At 39.8% G+C, this 14,033-nt stretch overlaps 1 non-coding gene and 2 pseudogenes across 1 annotated transcript; 1 reads left to right on the top strand and 2 right to left on the bottom strand.

Annotated features, from left to right (window-relative positions):
• Window positions 1-3,145: 3,145 nt before the first annotated feature.
• On the bottom strand, window positions 3,146-3,218 carry TRNAM-CAU. The gene has a single exon. It is a non-coding gene; the product is annotated as a tRNA-Met (tRNA).
• Window positions 3,219-6,205: 2,987 nt separating this feature from the next.
• On the top strand, window positions 6,206-6,324 carry LOC111732451 (annotated as a pseudogene).
• A 1,024-nt stretch (window positions 6,325-7,348) lies between these two features.
• LOC111732439 lies at window positions 7,349-8,208 on the bottom strand (annotated as a pseudogene).
• Between the last annotated feature and the right edge of the window lie 5,825 nt (window positions 8,209-14,033).

Genomic DNA, 14,033 nt, shown 5'->3' with positions numbered 1-14,033 from the left:
CCAAAGGGGCCCACATCAAGACACATAATTAAAGCCAAAGGTTAAAGACAAAGAAAGAATCTTAAAAGCAGCAAGAAAAAGCAATTAGTTACCTACAGAGGAGCTCCCATAAGATTAGCAGCTGATTTATCGACAGAAACTTTGCAGTCCAGAAGGAATTGGAATGAATTATTTAAAGTGATGAAAAATAAGGACCTACAACCAAGCTTACTCTACCCATCAAAGCTGTCATTTAGAATAGAAAGACAGATAAAGAGCTTCCCAGACAAGAAAAAGCTAAAGGAGTTTATCACCACCAAGCCAGTATTACTGGAAATGTTGGAGGAAGTTCTCTAAGAAGAAGAAGAGGAAAAAAAAAAGAGAGATTTAAAAAAATGAATAAAAATGGCAACCACTACATATCTAGCAACAATTACTTTAAATACAAATGGATTAAATGCTCCAATCAAAAGGGTGGCTGAATGGATAAGAAAACAAGATCCTTACATATGCTGCCTACAAGAAACTCACTTCAGATTGAAAGACATACAGTAAAAATAAAGGGATGGAAAAGGTGTATCATGAAAATGGAAACAAAACAAATAAAACTAGGGTAGCAATAGACTTTAAATAGACTTTAAAACAAAGGCTATAACAAGAGACAAAGAAATACCCACTTATCCTGCTTCTGGATATTTATCTGAAGAAATGCAAAATACTGCTTTGAAGGAATCCATATGTTCATTGCAGCCTTATTTACAATGGCCAAGATATGAGGGCATCCTGGGTGTTCATCAATGGATGAATGGATGAAGAAGAGGTGGTACATATATACAATGGAATATTACTCAGCCATAAAAAGAATGAAATCTTGCCATCTGCAATAACATGGATGGACCTAGAGGGTACTGTGCTGAGTGGAAGTAAGTCAGACAGAGAAAGACAAATATCATATGTGGAACCTAGAGAACAGGATAAACAAACAAACAACGGAAACAAAGCTCATAGATACAGAGAACATTCTGATGGTTGTCAGCTTAGGGTTGGGAGATGAGTGAAGGGGGGAGGGGATTAAGAGGTACAATTTGGTAGTTACAGAATAGTCATGGTGATGTAGAGTATAGCGTTGGGAATATAGTCGGTAGTATTATAATAACTATGTATATTGTCAGATGAGTGCTGGATTTATTGGGGGTTATCACTTTATAAGTCGTACAAATATCTAATCACTGTGTGGTACATCTGAAACTAATATAATATTGTATGTCAACTATAATTAAAAAAATAAAATATAATTTTTTTAAAAATTAGATTGCGCAAATAGAAGGATAGTTTCCCAAGAAGGAATAGAAATCAGAACTTGGACAAAAGAGCTATCCATTAGAAAAAGATGAAGATAACAAATACATTATACACAAAGAACTAAAGAAGAATATCTGTATCTATATATTGTTAACCTAAAAGTAAAAAGTACTTTCAAAGTGAAAGGTAACAAGTGTTTATTTGAGATCAATAAGAATAGCTATTAGGGAATCATTAGTTCTGAAAAAGCCTAAATAATGTTCTGATTAGGAGACAAAAGAAATGGGTATTTATGAGAAGGGAAAGGGGAAAAATTACATTAATAGAAGGAAGGCATTTCAATTGATGCAAATAACGTAATATAGCGAATTAATTCTAAACAATATTTTTAATTTTCAGTCTACTAGTCATCAATACATTTAGTCAAAATAACTGCTTTCTTGTTATCTTTACAAACAGTTGTTTGGGACACATCGTTGCCCTAGGCCCAGTGCAAAGGTTATGTTGCACCGTTTTAACATTCCAAAGATTTGAGGTACAAGACGTGCAGGCAGTTCCTTTAGGATGGCAGCTCCAGCTCCATTTTAAAGTGACTCTTTCCTGAACAGACACTTCTCCCAAGAAGACATACGAATTGCCAACAAATATATAAAAAGATGCTCATCATCGCTAGCTATTACGACAATGAGATACCATCTCATACCTGTTAGAACGGCTATAATCAACAGGACAAGTAATAACAAATGTTGGAGAGGATGAGGAGAAAAAAGAACACTTATACCCTGCTGGTGGAACTGCAAATTGGTACAGCCACTATGGAAAACAGTATGGAGTTTCCTCAAAAAACTAAGAATTAATCCATCATATAATCCAAGCAATCCTTCTGCTGGATATTTACCCCCAAAGACTTGAAAACTCATATTTGAAAACATATATGCACACCGATATTCATAGCAGCATTATTCACGGTGGCCAGGACATGGAAGCAACCAAAGTGTCCTACGATAGATGATTGGCTAAAGTAGCTGTGGTACATATATACAATGGAATATTACTCAGCCATAAGAGAGAAAATACTGCCATTTGCAACAACATGGATGGACCTTGAGATAATCATGCTAAGTGAAATAAAACAGACAGAAAAAGTTGAAAACCACATGATATCATTTATGTGTGATATAAACCTAAAAGCAACAAACAAATAGGACAAACAAACAGAGACTCATGGACATGGACAATAGACTAGTGGTTACCAGAAAGTGGGGGCCGGGGGGCGGGTGGCGGGAAGAAGAAGGAGGTAGATGAGGTTTAAGGGGTCAAATGTATGATGACAGAAAGAAATCTAACTATGGGAGGGGAACACATATGCAATATATATTACAAAGCTAAATAAGACAGATGGAAAAGGATAAGAACTATATGATTTCACTATATGCGAAATATAAAATAAAAAGCAACGAACAAACAAATTCATAGACACAGACAAGAGAAAGGTGGTTACCAAAGGAGAAAGGGGTAGGGCTGAGAATGAAGAGGGTAAAGGGGATCAAATTATGGTGACAGAGGGAGACTAAACTTTGGGTGATAAGTACACAATGCAATATATAGATGATATATTATGGAATTGTACACTTGAAACTTATATGTTATTAACCAATCTCCCTCCAATAAACTAAATTTAAAAATACAAAACTAGTGGTCGCTTTATATTATTGTTTATAGAATTTACATATCTATAATCAGGAGGAAGTTTAGTGTTAACCCTTTGGTAAGGTACATCCAGTCATTCAATGGCCAGGAGTCAGACTTTTGTCAAATAAAGGACTTACATTCTTGAAGGAGAAACCTGAGCAAAAAGCTGAACTGCCCCCTCTGAGGTTCGAACTCAGGACCTTCAGATTATGAGACTGACGCGCTGCCTACTGCGCTAAGGAGGCAGGTGCTCGAAAAAAAAATCTCTCTTGCTATATCTTTAACACTGGATTTCGCTTTGCTTAAATAAATTACCGTCATCTTAAATACTGAAAATGAAATGTTCTCCTACAACGTCTTAAAAGTGCAACAGCTTCTAAAACATGATTCAGATGAAAAAAGTCGCTGCTGATCCTACTGCCTTCGAGCCCCTCAGTCTGCACTGATCACCACCTTTCACAAAAGAAGGAAAATTTACTAAACTTTCTGCCCAGAAACCTGCACGTTTATCTGCACCGGCGTCCATCCATTTTGTCTCAATGGAAGAAGGAATCTGCCTGCTTCTTCTCTCACTCTCTCTCTCTCCATCCATACCGGATCTTTTTCATCAGTATTTAAATACACTCAAGTGTATTTACTGCCTCAAACAACAAAAAATTTTCTTTCACTTGGCGCCTTGGTCTCTAGCTGCCGCTCTATCTCCTTTGCTCCGTCACAGATGAATTGCTCATAAAGCCATCTGTCCTCATATAAAGAAAACAGCTTCCCAAGTCCCATTAGGCTTTCGACAGACTACAGTCTTCCCTGACCACAAAGGGGGTTCCTGGACACATGGGGCTTGGTGGTTTAAAGAACAAGGTGCTGTTGGTGCAGACTCTTGCACCAAGTTGAGAGCGGTAGCTGCAGGAACAGAAAGAAGTGAAAAGCCTGGTTTACCTACTGTCTTGCTCTGCCGTGGGAGTGTCTTGGTGTTATCATTCAGTCTCACCTCTCGGGAAACCCCTTCCCTGGGCGCGAAAAGTCCGGGTTTTCTGTGGTTAGTGATGGATGCAGAAGGTTGGGGAAAGTATAAAACACTCCAGAGCTTTATGACCCGCTTGCCACCTCCTGTAGGGCTGAAACCAACATTGACATTACTGTCAAATGGATATGGAATATATTATCTGACTTCTGTAGTTGCAGTTGCTGTTTTTCCCCTGCCCGCTGACGATGACAACCGTAATTTTCTGTTCACAAGAATGGGCAATCTACATTACTCTGGGTGATGCGACTTAAATGCGTGAAGAAGTTTGTAGTCATGAGCGCTAACAGTTTGGTTCCTACTGTAGATTAACTATTGTTTTATGTCGAAAAAGCGCTGGTTTAATTTTTAACATTCTGAATATAACTATGCTTTCTGTATTTAGATAATGAAAATGAGAACAATTACCACGTAAACGCCAGCTTAACCTAGACATCACTGAAAAAGTCTAAACGACTGTGTTATTTCAATGACAGATAAAAGGACACATACAACTGGAATAAGGAGGTAAAAAATCAAAACGGAGAATATTGCACAATATGTAGAAAAGGATTTGGAATTTCATGGTGGAGAAGGGTTTGTGAAAGTGCATAGGGAGACCGAATCTCACAAGTCCCGCATGAGACAGGAAAGAACTTCTGAATCAAAGGTTTTTGTCTTCCAAAATGACACCAACACTCACTCAGAAATATCATTAGACATAATACTAGAATAGAGCACACATTATCTTCTTGGTTGCTGTAATCCCTGATTCAGGGGGCTGCAATCTGCTGGCAAACAAAAAGGAGAAATTTTGATACTATATTTGGCTCCTTGCTGATTCTGTCAGAAGACCTTGCTCTCTATAATCTATCAACTTCGAGCAATGTGTCAAGTTACTGCAACAAGAAGTTTCCCCTAGCTTTTACTTTAATTTGAATCACAGCATTGAAAATCCTCTTCTTGATTTATATGAAGAGTTAATGAAAACTCTGAATACTTAAAGCAAACTATTGTTGGTCTTATTCAAATACAAACCAGACCTTGCCCATCTATCTGCACATTTGGCAGACAGTACAAATGTAAATTTTGGCAAATTCCATTTCTTAATAAATAAAATGAAAATATATTATCTGCTAAATTTCCTGCATACCTTGTACACAATGCTGCTAAACAACATTGTGGTTTGCTTACTTGTGATATTGAGGCTTTCATGCTTTCTTGAGGTTTATGGTCACTTTTTAGTTTCTTCAAAATGTACAGAAGCACTTAATGAGATTTTGAGACTTTATAGAAATGGGAGTAGTGGCTTTAAGCATATGCCTACAAGATGGTTATCATTGTTGCTGACCATAGGGAAAAAAAGTTAGAATATTGGCTCGCTGTAAAATTTTTATTTTCAAAGTGTGGGATAAGAAGAATGTCCTATAATCTGGAAATACTTCAAGGATGAGAATGGAGAAAAGGACTACAGTAAAACAGAAATTTATATGCCTTTTAGACATTCAGTGGAGATATCAGTAATGTAACTGGATATGCTCAATAGAGAGTTGAAGGTTTATGTTTGGGAACCATCAGGGTACAGTTGGTCACATGATCAGGTAAACCCACATAGGGAAAGGGTATACATAAAGAATATGTGAGGACTCAGGTCAAGGCCCTAGAGAACTTCAACATTTAGAGATTAGAAAGAGGCGTAAATAAGGAAGGAACTGTATTTAAGTAGAAAGAAAACCAAGAGAGTATGATGTTCCAGAAGCCAAGTGAAGAATGTGTCTCCATAAAGAGAATATCAACTGGGCCACATGCTACTGAGAAGTTGAGCAAATTGAAGACTCAGAATTGACCATTGGATTTTATAAGATGGAAGTTGCTGGGACTTGACAAAGAAGTTTCAGTAGAGTGGAGGGATAAAAGTTTGGTTTAGAGTTGGTTAAAGAGAGGAGCACAGTTAGGAGTAGTCTCTACCCACTTGGCTGTTCAGATTCAGATTTGGAGAAAGTGGTGGTGTGTTTCATTTGACCAAGTGTTGGGAATGGGGCAAAGGAGATGAAGGTTATGCAAGCTAGTAATACTGGTAATTAATCATGAAATTTCAGCTGTAAGAATAGGGTAGTAAAAATGTGAGGAGGAAAAGAATGCATTAAATAATTTGCTAGTAGGCAAGAGAAAATGAGCTAAAAAGTCAAGAAGTGGTGGTCAGTATAAGATGTGATTGAAATTTATATCTGGGTTTAAGGCCCTGCCACCCTGAACAAGCCCAATCCCGTCTGATCTCAGAAGCTAAGCAGGTTTGGGCCTGGTTAGTACTTGGATGGGAGACCACCTAAGAAGACCAGGTACTGTAGACGTAAAAAATTTAAAAAAATAAGGGATTGTAAACTGATAAGGTCTTTGCAATCTGTGAGGTCAACCAAGGGTTGCCTCGCCTAAAAAAAAAAAAAAAAAAGAAATTTACATTTGGAATAGTGCCTGAAGTTTGGGTTAATTATAAAGTCAAAGGTAGTGTGTTTTTCAAATTGCAGGTTGTGATGCCTTTGTGTGGGTCATAAAATCAATTCAGTGGGTCTTGAATAGAATTTTGATTTTAATTAGAGAATAGAATACAAAATGTCAGAGAGCATTGCAAGTTGTGATGCAAACTGTATTTCTTGTTATGAATCCCGCTAGAAAAAGTTTGAAAAATAGAGTAGGGGGGAAAGAAAAAATCTTTAGAAATGAAAAATCTAGGACCTGGGGGAGGTGTGGTGGGATAGGAGTAAGGGCAGAGGAAATTCACATCTCCTTTGCATACATGAAGATTATTTGCTAGACAAGGGTTGGGAAGCTCTGCTGTGTATCCTCTGAAGAGAAAGGAAAGGGAAACACTGTAGGATTTCTCCTCACAAGTTTCATAGGGTTGGTGAGAATTCCTAGAAATTGGTTTCTGACAGAATAATGAAGGCAAATTTACTGAAACTATGATTTTAAACATTAAAAAAAACACAATTCACAAATTAAGCAAATTGTTCATATTTATTTCCCCTTTCACAAGACTATCCTAGATTTTATCCCAAAATATTTTCTGTTACTCTCTTCTTATCATTCTTTTGTTATCCTCCATTTTCTCCTTATTCTCGTAACCACTTCCTCTTCAATGACCAAGATCCCCAAATTCTGAGTCAATTCTCTTCAAGTGTGTTAAGGAGATAATTCCCATCATAGCATCCTCATCATTTCGTTAGCCTTCCTTTCATTAAGCTTCAAATCCAGTCTTGCTGACATTGGGGGACTTCAAAACATTTTACTTGCAATAGTATTTCTTTTTCCTTTAGAAAGTGTTTATTTTCTGTCAGCCTTATTTCCATAGTGTTTAAGAGTTTGTGGAAGAACAGCTTAAGACCACTCAGTGCTTGTTCCTACCTTCAATGGCCAGAGCAGTGGGGGCTGCAGACCAGTCTTCAGTGGCAGGCTGAGCACTACAGTCTTCAGTAGGAAACTGCTGAATGGGTACAGAGGACATTTGAATGCCATCAGACCAGCCTGTGACTTTAGGTTGAGCAGCAGTGAACTCAGGAGCTCAAGCAGTCCATTCACCCTGAAATTCCTCCTTGGTCACAGCCTTTTCAGCATAGGCCTGCTCTTTCTTTTCAATCTCTGTAGAAGTAGCGATCAGGCTTGACCTCCAAGGATGTTCACAGGAGATGGTGCCACGCATGCACAGAACTTCCCAGGCCAGCATCCACCATACCAGACCCACTGAGTGAGCTCTTTTGTTGTTGCAAGGATGGCAATGTCCACATAGCGCAGAGATGAGTCTGTGTTACACAGAGTGATGGTAGGCAGGTTAACATAAGACACCTCTGTGAGAGGCTGGTGGTTGGTCCAGGGCTCAGTAACCACCAGAAGTCTCAGCTTCCTGGATCTGGTTAGTGGAGGTGCCAGGAGTGAAGCGACTAGCAATAGGAGTGGCTCCAGTGGCAAAAGCAAACTTCAGCACAGCTCCTGGCCAGTATTTCTGGACGATATGACACTGACATCAGCTAGGTTTTCAATGGCAACAATGGCAAGAGCTGCCAGCAGAAGCTTCTCCCAGGTTCTCTTCAAATTTATGATGTAGATGCCATCGCTTTTCCTTTTATAGATGTACTGTTCTATCTGGAAGTCAAGGTTGGTGCCACCTAAGTGGTTCCTGCTGCAAGGAATTTGAGGACATCCTCCTCCTACATTTGCAGGACATCCAGGCCTCCAGACATTATGACAGTTTCCTTTTAAGTTACATGAGAACCAAGAGCAACACTATATGGGCCCCTCTGGGTAGTGCGGAAAGGTGTCTGTGTCGACACCTGTGTTAAGGCACCAGATACAAGGTCTGTCATTCTAATTGTTTTCTCCCTGGTTTTCAAATCCTACTTCTCCATAAGATAAATATCATCTTGGAGAAGACCTACTACTCCTCAGATGGCAGGTGAATGGCATTATCACTTCTGCATTCTTTTTAATCCTTGCCTGTATTTTACTTCCCATATTCCACCACCTACCAGATCCTGTGAATTTGACAAGAGAAAAATTTCAAGATGTCCTAAATTAAGTTACAGCAGGCCACAAATGAGAAGAAGATAGGAGAGTTAACCAGTTAACAGCTAAGGGAACAAATCAACAAAATACTGCTTATGTTCCCAAATGTGTGTTGAAACTTTGAATTAACTTCCAGGGAGCTATTTTCATAATTAGAGAGAATAGCTGACCACCAGAAGCCACTGCATCCTGTGTATGCATGAACTTTCCAGACCATTGCCCACAAACAATCCAAAAGATCAAATACTTCTTCCTTACAGACTATGTACCTATTCTAGAATTTTCTCCGCTTTATATTCTCCCCCCACCCCCTTTTTTTCTTTACATTCTTTAAAAAAAAACACTTTACATCTTTCTTCTCCAAATTTATTCTATAAAAGAGCCCCATCAACCCCAATACTGCAGGCATGTTTGTCTTCTCCATCTAGCTGTGCTGCTGTTGGTTTAGACTGTATGCTCAGGACCTGGCCCTTTTTCTGATTAGCATATGTCTCAATAAACCCTTTCTTTCAGAAAAAAAAAACTTGGCCTTGAATGATTTTGTTTAACAAATTCTACTAAGATAGAAGAAGAGGCATCTGAAAAATGCAAAGGAAAGGGCTTGCAGAAATGACCAACTCAGCCGGTTATAGATTAACCACATCCTATAGATCTCTAAATGGCCTTCTGGAAACTCTTGCAACACCTACAGGACAAATGATCTGTAAATAGGTAGAACCAGTGGTCTGGAAATTCCTTCCTCCTTGCGGCTCCCACCCAAAACTATCCCTCCCCATCCTGAGTCAAGAGGTACACGTAAAACCTCAGACAAAGAAATTACATGCCTCTTACATGGACACTGCAAAGGTATATAAACTGTAAGAAATCTAACCAGGGAGAGCTCGTGCTTTGGTGCTGTTAGGCCCCATGCATTCCACCAGCTAATAAATTCTCCTTCTTCTAACAAAGTTGTCTGAGCATCCAATTTCCTCTGTTGGCTGTTGCTTCTTGCAACATAGGGATTAAGGTTCAGTGCTTATTTTACCCAGGGTGCCCAGGTTTGATTCCCGGTTAGGGAAGAATATTCTCCCCAGCTACACGGGCACTTCTCAGTGCACACTGCCCAGGGAAAAGCAGGAACTGCAACTGGCGGCTAGCAGCGAGGACCCATAGGGGTCCTGCCTCCTCTCTACACTAACAATGGGAGGGAGACCAAGAAGTTTGGCTTGTAATAGTCTCTTACAATTAGATCTTCTTTGCAAGAAACTGGAAAAGTAAAAAGTCTCGTATCTACAGCTTTTGTGCTCCTTTACCAAGACCCAGACTTATTAGATGGCCCAATGATAGGAGTGCCTTCCCAGAGATCTCAAAATAATCAGGAATTTTCTCTTCCCCCTTCACCCTCGGACTCTGAGGCAAGGACCAAGTTCTCTGGGGACTCCATTTATTTTATCACTCCCTAAGGAAACTAGATATGCGCCCCCAGGGAAGTTACAAATACTGATGATGGGGAAATATAAGAGTATGGGCATGACCTCTGATCTATATTTGTAAGTCTTATATGTAATATGGTGGTTGAGTTAAGCATTCTAATTATGGTGGAAAGGAAAAGGTACGTTTTTGGTAACAGAAGATATAAAATATGGAAATATATTTTGAAGGAAATTGAAGGAAAGATGTTTGTCTTAAAGTTGGTATTTCTAAATGTGTGAGAAAAGGCAAACTGAAGGGATGAGGAAAGTTGTAGAAGGTTTGTGAAGAGAAATCCTGAGAGAAAATTTTATATGATTAAGCTAAACAAGATTGTCAAAAGTAGGCTAATACAAAATTAGAATGTTTCTCAGACTTTCATCCTGCTACTAATATTATGGAAAAGTTTTCCAAGTAGAAAACAAGGATCCTGCACTTCATCAAAGCAATTTTCTGTGTTTTATATTACCTTACAAGTCTTCTGAGGTTTTTAGAGAATATATTAACGTTGGCCCAAAGCCTGAGGGCCAGGCACTCCTGGCTATACATTTCATAACTTGGGCTGTGCCCAATATTCAAAAGGAAGCTCCCAAAGTTGGGGCCTGGACTCCAAACCCTGCAGGCTGCCTTGGTGCCAGAGGTCTTTAAGGCGTCCAACAGCTGGGACCGGGCAGAGAAGGAAGCAGAGTGCAAAAAAGGTGCAAATTCTAGCTGCCATAATACAGGGATCATCCTGAGGTGACCTTGGGCAATAAAAACCTTTCGGGCCTGGAGGGCCTCGAACTTGGTTGGCAATGGTTGGCTTCATAGAGACTGGAGCATAATCAGTGTGCAAACTGCAAGAAGGAAAGGCACTAGAAGGGCAAGTGTCTATCCAACCCTGGGAAGTTGGGGAGGGGTGGACCTCATAAGCCATCTCCCTTCATAGTGATGAAGGACAGGGCAAATTTCCTCAAGTGAAGGGGAGACCAATCCCGGTACCTAGAGAAGAAGAGAGAAGAGGGTCCTTTGGTGGAGAGTGAAGAAAGAATTTAACACATACACCAAAGTTAGAGTCAAAAGGAAAGTTTATTAGAAAAGGGATAACACTCCACAGACAGAGTGTGGTCTTCTTTCAGAGACAGAGAGTGAGAGGGAGACAGTGATTGACAGTAAAGTCACTGAGAGGGACCCTGAGTGTTGAGGGAATTCAGTTTATATGTCATTCAATAGTTCCTATTTCCTTTGATATAGATATATAGTGAAGAAAGGGAAGAGTATTAATGTGAAAAGATAAGACTACATAGAGTGAAAGGCCTGCTGGCTGTTCCAGCCTTTAATCCATAGGTTTCCATGGTTTTAGCCAGAGAGAATGACTCTTGGTTCCTGCTTCCCCTTCACAGGTGTGGGGAATGGGTTGTTAGCAATCTCATCTAAAATCTTCCTTTGTTCTGCAGGTGTTCTCCTGGCCTGGCTGCAGTGCTGATCAGCATATTGCAGTCTGTGATTGTGGTCTGATTAACATTTTAATTCTCTTGCCTCCTCCCTACATTAATAGCAAGGCTCTCCTGAGAGAAGCTGCTCCCTCCTCCAACAAGAGAAGCCCAAGCACTCTGTGGCTCTAGTTCTAGAGAAATCCATTGCAATCATGACAGTGGAGCCTCAGGTCAGCCTCGACAAAGCAGAAAGGAAAAATTAAATTTTTACTAGAACTGAATTTTACTACTCTGTCCTGACCCATCCCACGGGCCTCTCCAGTGCTAACTGCACAGTGGCAGGAATAAATAGCCAGTCTAACATAAGATAATTTACTTTTCCCATTGTGAGACTGAGATTAGTGATGAAATTCCCCACTACATGTCAGGACCAAGGTCTAGTGAGGAGAGCACCTCATTCCAGGAAATGGGGCTCAGCCAAAAAGGGTGCAGCCCCCTTGCTCATCACACAATGCATGTTTGTAGAAAACCTAAGGCTAAACCATTTGTAGACAACCTGCTTCTATGTCAGGGTTTTCTACAGAGCAGAGCACCTCCTTTTCTACGATCTATTGAAAGCCCTCAATGCAAACAAGGCCTTATCAAGTTTTGTTAAGTTCCCCAACTGCTGTCAAATTACAAGGAATTAACCGCTGGGTATATATGTCTGTTGCAGAAAAATTGCAAAAACTCAGACCAGCGAGAAATCAAGCAGTACCCAGAGGGTTGGAGAAACTCAGGTTTATTACGCCAGCGGTCCCAGAAGAGCTAGTGCTCTGAAAATCTGGGCGCTGAGGTTAGGGGCAGTTACAGTTGACATGGGCTGATTTACAGACCCCTGGAATTGCTATGGGCTATGGGCAGTTACAGAGCATGGGATTTTCAAACAAGCAAAGCACTAAAGCAATATATCTTTTCAAACAAACACTAAAGCAATACAGCTTAAGGGGAGTGTGAGGTCTCAGTTGACCCCGAGAGCTTTGGCCAATGCAGCAAACATCGTTTACAGAAGCAGAACAAAGAACTGATTAGAAATGTTGGCCATTTAAATGGGAAATTTCTCTTCATGTCTCAAATTAAACCAGTCTCTTATGAGTCCTCACAGGTTCCTCCAGAAAATGAAACAGGAAGTGCAACCTATTCCTTTGAACCCATGGAAGATCTTAAGCTCTTGTCCTAGAAAATAGATAAGTCTACATGTCCCAGGGAATCAGGGAACTTTTCTGAATAATTATTCTTTTAGCCCAGTGTCTAGACCGCTACTCTCTTCAAAATGATTCAATTTCTTTTCACTAGATATCTTTACCTTGAATTAACAAATTGCCATGAATAAGTAACTTCATTGCCAATTACTTCTAGCATTAATTTTGACTTTTGCCTTTTCAATCTTTTTGCTAAATTTATATCTTCTAGGCTGCAAGGCTTCATGCAACTTTCAAAGGCTGGAACAACCTCATGTTATCTGCCTCCAGGGCCCTTAGGATAGGCATCCAGAGATTTTTTGTTCCCAGAAGGCAGGAACTACAGCCCTATCTCAGCTTTGAAGAAGCTACAAAGGGCAGACCTCCATCCGGTCAACATCCCTTTAAGAATAAGGGAATAAATTCTCTGAGGGGGAATAATGTAGGAAGGATGCAAGAAAATTAAAATGTTAATCAAGCTACTTTCAGAGACTGCAATATGCTGATCAGCCCTTCAGCAAGGCCAGGAGGACACCTTCAGAACAAAGGAAGATTTCTACTGGGATTGCTAACAACCCATTTCCCCCATACCTGTGGAAGAGGAACAGGAAAAACAATCTTCAAGTGGCTGCCCTACACCAATAAAATCTTTCATTCCCTAAGGCTAAAACCATGGAGGAAGCTATGGATTAAAGGCTAGAAACTGCCAGCAGGTCTTTCAGGCTATATACTCTTCTCCTTCCACTTCCTCACTGTATGTCCATATCAAAGGAAATGGAAACTAAAGAATGATATATAAACTGAATTCCCTGGACACTCAGGGTCCTTCTCACTCTCTGCCTCTGTGAGAAGGCCATGCTCTGTCTGTGGAGTGTTAATAATCCCTTTTCTAATAAACTTTCTGTTAAGGGTGGAAAATTTTCAAGTGAGCCAACTAGCTAACTCAGCTACAGGGAAGAAATATCTTTAGATATCAGAAGTTATCCTACTTGCTTGTGTGTGGTTTAGGAAGTGTATTGTATAAGATATGAAGATGGCCAATGTCTGCTTCGGTAATTCATTTACTTGTTAATTAAGGGTGTTGTTCCAGGCAAAGATATGCTAACAGCCAACTTCCACTTCTGTAATCTGCTTGCTTGTTCAGGAGACCACTAGGATATGGTCTTAAACTTTATCAGCTGCCATTCTAATAGGTATATAGCGACATCTCGACATCTCGCTGTGGTCGTAATTTACATTTCTCTAGTGGCTTATGATGTTGAAGACCTTTTCACGTGCTTATTTGCTATCTTCTTTTATCAAATCTCTTTAGGTCTTTTGTTCAATCCAATAAAATATTTGTGTACAGGTTTTTGTATGAAAAGTCCCTGAAAAAACTTGAAGTTCAGACCTGCTGCAAATGTATCTTGAATTGTATAG

The sequence above is a fragment of the Pteropus vampyrus genome, unplaced genomic scaffold (genome assembly GCF_000151845.1).
Source record: "Pteropus vampyrus isolate Shadow unplaced genomic scaffold, Pvam_2.0 Scaffold461, whole genome shotgun sequence".
NCBI classification, from domain to species: domain Eukaryota; kingdom Metazoa; phylum Chordata; class Mammalia; order Chiroptera; family Pteropodidae; genus Pteropus; species Pteropus vampyrus.
The sequence above is the reverse complement of the archived record's forward strand: the minus strand, read 5'-3'. Positions and strand labels throughout refer to the sequence as shown.